The 6,297-nt window shown below is 45.3% G+C and overlaps 1 pseudogene; it reads left to right on the top strand.

Moving 5' to 3' along the window:
- Nucleotides 1-4,214: 4,214 nt before the first annotated feature.
- LOC108892634 (one cut domain family member 2-like) lies at nt 4,215-5,830 on the top strand (annotated as a pseudogene).
- The last annotated feature ends 467 nt before the right edge of the window (nt 5,831-6,297 follow it).

The following is a 6,297-nucleotide window of genomic DNA, read 5'->3' on the forward strand; positions in this document are numbered from 1 at the left end:
CTCCTCCCCCTGCAGCTGCTCCTTTACAGTCCTCCCCACCCCCGTCTCCTCCCTCCTCTCCTCACCCACGTCCATTTTCTACCATCCAAAATCTTCACCTACACATCCACGACTTTCCAACTCCTCTCTCCTCACCTCCTCCTCTCCCCCACTGTGTCCATCTCCTCTTCCTCACCCTCCTGTACACCCCCGCCTCCCCCTTCCGTCCCCCTCCCGCCTGTCTCTCTGACAGCTGATCAAAAGAAGAAAATGGGTCAGGCTTCTGTTCTTCTGTCCTTAATTACACAACAGTCTTTAAACAAAGCAACATCTGCCCAACTACCCATCCTGCTCCTCCTCCCCATCTCTTCCTCTTCCACCTTCTTTTCTCTTTCATCCATCACCTCATCCACCTTCTCTATCACACTTGTGCGTTTTACGTTTCCAGTAATAATTCAATCAATTGAATGAATAAATATTTGCTTTTCCTCCTAAGTAGGTAACAAATTACATCGTTATTTCCTGGAAAATTCCCATGGAAATTCTTATGAAATTAAATTAATAAAGTGTTAGCATGAATGGCTTTAAATGTTGTTTTTATTTTTTATGTTCCCATTAACATCTCATAATGTTTCCTACCAGTTTTGGAGAAAATGGCTGATGAAAGAATTAAATAATTAAATATCTATATGTAAAACATTTTGATTGGAAAATTTGGAGAATGTTTTACAGAAAAAAAAATTCTTACAATTTTGCGTCACATATAAAACTGAGACTGCAGTACATACTTTGAAGATGCTGCCTACAAAACAGGAGACTGATTCCTGACACCTTCAGAGAGCGTTGAGCCACAAATGTTTAAAGCCACCATTCCTAATATTTTGTGAGAGGAGTTGCTTGTAATGATGAACTACAATCACATCAGATGAACCTAAAGCAGCCCTCAGCTTTATGGAGCTTTAAAGTGAGCTTCAGCTCATTGTTTATCTAATTTGTTCACTCACACAGCTCTCATAGCGTCGTTTTCGACAGACAAGATGCTCTAAAAAGCCTCTGCCCAGCAGCAAACAGCTGGAGAACAAAGTGGAGCTAAAGAGCCAGAGATTTCCCTCAAGAGGTGTGGAGACCAAAACAGAGCTAAAAGAGAGGGAATACAGGACTTAATAATGTTGCTCTGTGGATGTTTAAAGATCTATCTACCAAACTATATCCAAATAAAAAATGACTAAACAAATGAATACACCTAGCCTGATGATTATCAGGCCAGAAAAGGCAGAAGTCAACCATAAAACAGAGCGATCACGAAAAATGAAAAGAAGATGAAAAGGGTCTTTCACTTTAAAATAACAATCAACCCTGATGTCTGATTGTTTTTGTTGTTATGATGATGGATCAGTGAGTGAAAGGGAGGCAGAGATAGAGAGAGTCAGACAGAGTTATTTAGCAGTCATTTGTCCTTGGAAGTGTAATGAATTGTAAAGTGAACAGGCTACAGGCCATAATGCTCTTTCAGTGCAGCTCCCACGCTCATCACTCCGCCCAGGGACTGTCGATAGCTTCCCAACACGCATCAACACCTCATTTACACTGCGGCTTTCTAAACCCAACAGTCTGAGCTGCACAGCTGCAAACATCTGTCCAACACCACAACAGCCCGAAATGTACTAAAAAAAAAAAAAAAAAAAAAAAAAAAAAAAAAATTTACGTCGTGTTGTTGTCTGTCATTATGGAACGTCATTTGCGCAAATTGCATCTTAGAGATTTCGTGGTTAATTGTCTTTAAAATGTGAGTTAAGATGTCTCATTTTGGCGTATTCCATCAACGGGTTGTTCCATTCTTGTCAAAGAGGGGTGTTAAAAAGGAAGTGGGAGGTTTTTGCCGTTTGCGGCTGAATAATTTGTGATGGTCTCAACAAAAACAAAATGTTTGGCTGAGCTTTGCGTCACCTTAAACACCTTAACGTTTATCCCATTTAATTTCCATATATCAATAATAATCATTTCCAAATCTCTATTTGCTTGTTATGACACCTGTCCTACCACTAGGTGTCACTAACTTTCCTCTACTCCTAAATATTTACCGTTTCTTGGATCCTTCTAAACCACAGATCTGGCTTATGTTTTATATGCGACATTTCCTTTGGCGATGTACGTAGTTGCCTGTAATGAGAACATATATACTGACATCGGTAATTTATGCAAATTCCTTGCGACATTTTTCAAACATCACTGATGCAAAAAAACATGTTAATGTTTCAAGTTAACCCATAAAAAAAAAAAAATCCAATCCAATTCCATCTTAACATTAAAAAACTCCACGTTTTACCACGCATTTTAATATTGTCTAAACGCGAAATCTCTGAGAAGTTATTTGCGTAACTGATGTTTTGTTGCGTTACCCCCATAAAAATGTTGCATCTTAACATGAACAAACTACCTGTTACCACGCATTTTAATATCATCTAAATGCGAGGACGTTACTTGCGCAAATGCCAATATGTACCACTACGTTAATGACATATTGTAACATGTTGTGTTACGTTATTATGTCACATCATATATGCGTCAAGTTTTTGTTGGCATTACCCCATAAACATTTTGAACAAACTCTACCTGTTACCATGCATTTAAATATCGCCTGAACACAAAATCTCTAAGACAGTATGTAGCAGGTAGTAGGTAACGACATATTGTTATGTTATTATGTTACATTAGCTATGCATCACATCGCAGTATTAGATGTTGTTTCACCTCGTGTTATGTTAAATGTAGTTACGACACAGCATCGTACGATACTGTGTCATGTTATGTCATCATATGCATCCTGTCACATTACATCATGTCAGACTGTGTTGTGTTTTTGTTAATGTCTGATTGTCTGATTTTAACTGTTGTATAAGTTTCATCTTCTGTCTGTCTTGTGTTGTATTAAGGTGCCGTGGGGAAAGTCTGATAGTCGAGACCGTTTTGTGGAAAGGTCCAAAATTCAGATCTGGTTTTATTATGTGTTTATAACGCATTATTTCCCATCAATTTACTTCATCTCAACAATCAGAGGCAGCAGGTGACGAGAGGTGAAATGAGATCAAATTTTAATGACGCCTGTGGGCAAATGGCAGCAGCAGCAGCATTATAGAGAATTCACAGATTAAATAAACGACGTACAGTGAATGTGAATGTCTGCAGGATGTAAATGTGCATCACAGACACTGGAGGATGCCTTTCACCACCAGCACTTAAAAAGACTTTCCTCATGTCTTTCTGCTCAGTCTGACCATAACATAAAGCACAGTGAAAAATCTTTACAGCAAAATTATGATAATATTAGATGTCACTTAATTGTACAGTAGATGTTAACACTCATTTTTAAATGAACATTTTAAGGTCTTTTCATCCATGTTTTCTTAAAAAACAATTGGGCAAACTCCACCCGGACAAGATCATGTGTTATGTTCAAAAGCACCAGAAATCTGTCCACTACATGTACTTTCTGGGGTCATTTCTACTGTCAAGAATGAACTGAAAAGCTGCTGATTTTCCAATTTAAGGTTGAATTTATTAGAATATAAACATTAAAGGCTAAAAAAAAGAAAATATAAACACTTTACACTCATGTTTAAGTCACTAGAGTGGGTTAATATTAAAATAATATAATGGAAATACTACAATAATAATGTTTCAATCTTATCCCACCCAAGGCAGCATCAGTCTCCACACTACATCCATTAGAGACGCTGATTGGCCAATTGGCCCGTACACCACGCCTCCCAAATCCCTGCGCACCACTCTGATTGGTCCAATGTACCATCAGTCAAACAGGGTGAAACCTCCCCCTACCATCCCATCCTGCTTCTCTCCCCTTCTCCCCCTCCACCTCCCCTCCTCCCGCAGCATGTTGGGTTGAGCGGTCGGCTAGGGGACCGTGGACAGCTCCCGTCTGAGGAGCAGAGCAACGCAAGAGGAGGAGAGGGCTGGATATGGGGGAGCCACCGCACAGGCCCGTATGATCGAGATAAAAACACTTTTTTTAATGTGTGCACGCACCGGGGAAAATACACAAAGACACGGAGCTGGAGAGGCCTTAGGAGGACCGGGGAACAACCGAGGGAGTGAAGGAAAAAAGGGGGAATACGGCTACTGACCCATCCCGGCGCATCAGGGGGAGCAGCGGCGAGAGAAAGGAGGAGAAGGAGAGATAATTCCGCTCGACCTGATGGACTGAGGAGGACAGATGAATGAAGACTGCCTACACTAACGCCTATAGATGCCTGGCCAAGGATCTGGACGCTTACGCCATGAACACGGACATGACAATGGACGGCATTGGCAGCCTGCATGGCGGGGTGGCGGTGAGCTCCGTGGCCCCTGATGCGGAGCTGATGAGCGGCCACAGCCCGCACCACGGCCGCGGGAGCTCGTCGGGGGGACACGGGCGGCGGCGGCGGCAGCGGCGGCGGCGGCGTCCACCCTGCGGATACACCAGGACCTGGCCGCCGCCGGCCGCGTCATCCCGCTCGGCCATGGTGTCCGGCATGGGCCACGATACTGGACGGCAGCGGGGAGTACCGGCCGGAGCTGTCCCTGCCGCTGCATCACGCCATGAGCGTGCCCCTGCGACACGTCCTCTCCCGGGATGGGGATGAGCGGCACCTACACCACCTTAACCCCGCTGCAGCCGCTGCCCCCCATCTCCACCGTGTCGGACAAGTTTCACCATCACCACCACCACCACCACCACCAGCGGCTCTCCGGGAACGTGAGCGGGAGCTTCACCCTGATGCGGGACGAGCGGGGACTACCGGGCATGAACAACCTCTACAGCCCGTACCACAAGGACCACATGTCCGGGATGGGTCAGAGCCTCTCCCCGGTGCTGGGCAACGGCCTGGGCTCCATACACAACACCCAGCAGGGTCTCCACAATTACGGCACGACGACGCACGGGGGCCACGACAAGATGCTGAACTTCGACGCGCACCACACCGCCTCCATGCTGGCCAGAGGGGACCACCACCAGCACCGAGGCCTCGGTGGCCCCGCGGCCGGGATGATGCCGCACCTGAACGGGATGCACCACCCGGGGCACCCGGCCGCCTCCACGGCGGGTCACCACCCCACCCCCACCTCCAGTCTCCATCCCACGGGCCCGTGTTGGCTTCCACCCGGGAAAGAACGCCCCTCCTCCTCGGGGACGCAGGGGGGAACAGCTCGGGGCAGCTGGAGGAAATCAACACCAAGGAGGTTGCGCAGAGGATCACGGCGGAGCTGAAGAGGTACAGCATCCCCCAGGCCATCTTCGCCCAGAGGGTGCTGTGCCGCTCCCAGGGGACCCTGTCGGACCTGCTGAGGAACCCCAAACCCTGGAGTAAACTAAAGTCAGGCCGGGAGACCTTCAGGAGGATGTGGAAGTGGCTGCAGGAGCCCGAGTTTCAGAGGATGTCGGCCCTCAGACTCGCAGGTAAGAGCGGCTGGTGTTTTGGTTTTTGCTTTACGCGCCGGGACGAGAAACGGAATTTAACCCAACAACAACAACAAAAAGAATTCCCTCACAATGTTTTGACTTTTCATCTGCTGCTGCTGCTGTTGGCTTTGTTCGGGCTGTTTTCTTCGCGTCTCCTCTTCACGCACTTTGGGCGAATGAAATTTATTTAGAGTCGCTGGTGTTATGATTACCATTATTGATCAATAACAAAAAGAGATCGATACCAAATGACAAGGTCATGGGATTTCCCTCCAACAGTCCCCTCTCTCTCTCTTTCACTGTGCAGTAACCCAGATTTTATTTTCATGCTCCTGCATTCGAGGAAGTGGGGAAACACTGCACTTTTACTGATATTTCTTCACTATTTTACAGCCAAATTAACATTAAAAAGCTTAATTTTTAAATAGATCATTAAAAAAAAATAAGAAAACAAGGCGAAATAATATAAAAAATGATGAGTTTCTTTAAAAATAAATCTTTAAATTTGTGGATTCTGAACAAATGTAACATCTAAGTTGTTTATTGTTCTAGTTTAATTAAATAATTTGGGATAAAATGTTTATTCTCAGTGTTAATTGGGGTAATTATGTTATTCAGCTGCTGTTATTAACCTGTTAAAGGCTTTGCTGTATTCATGTGGTATTAGCAGAGAGAGAGGGAGAGGTGTGAGGAGGAGGAGGAGGAGGAGGAGGAGGATTTGTGTTTGATTGTGAGGAGCTTGAAGTGATCAGAGGAGCTGTGACATAAACATGAAGGTCTGTAGCATCAGTGGGTCTGGTGCCCCCTCTAGTGAGGAACCTGGTCTCTGTCCCGGAGACGAGCCTCTATTGTCTGCA

The sequence above is a fragment of the Lates calcarifer genome, unplaced genomic scaffold, assembly GCF_001640805.2.
Source record: "Lates calcarifer isolate ASB-BC8 unplaced genomic scaffold, TLL_Latcal_v3 _unitig_2268_quiver_1327, whole genome shotgun sequence".
Taxonomy (NCBI): Eukaryota; Metazoa; Chordata; class Actinopteri; family Centropomidae; genus Lates; species Lates calcarifer.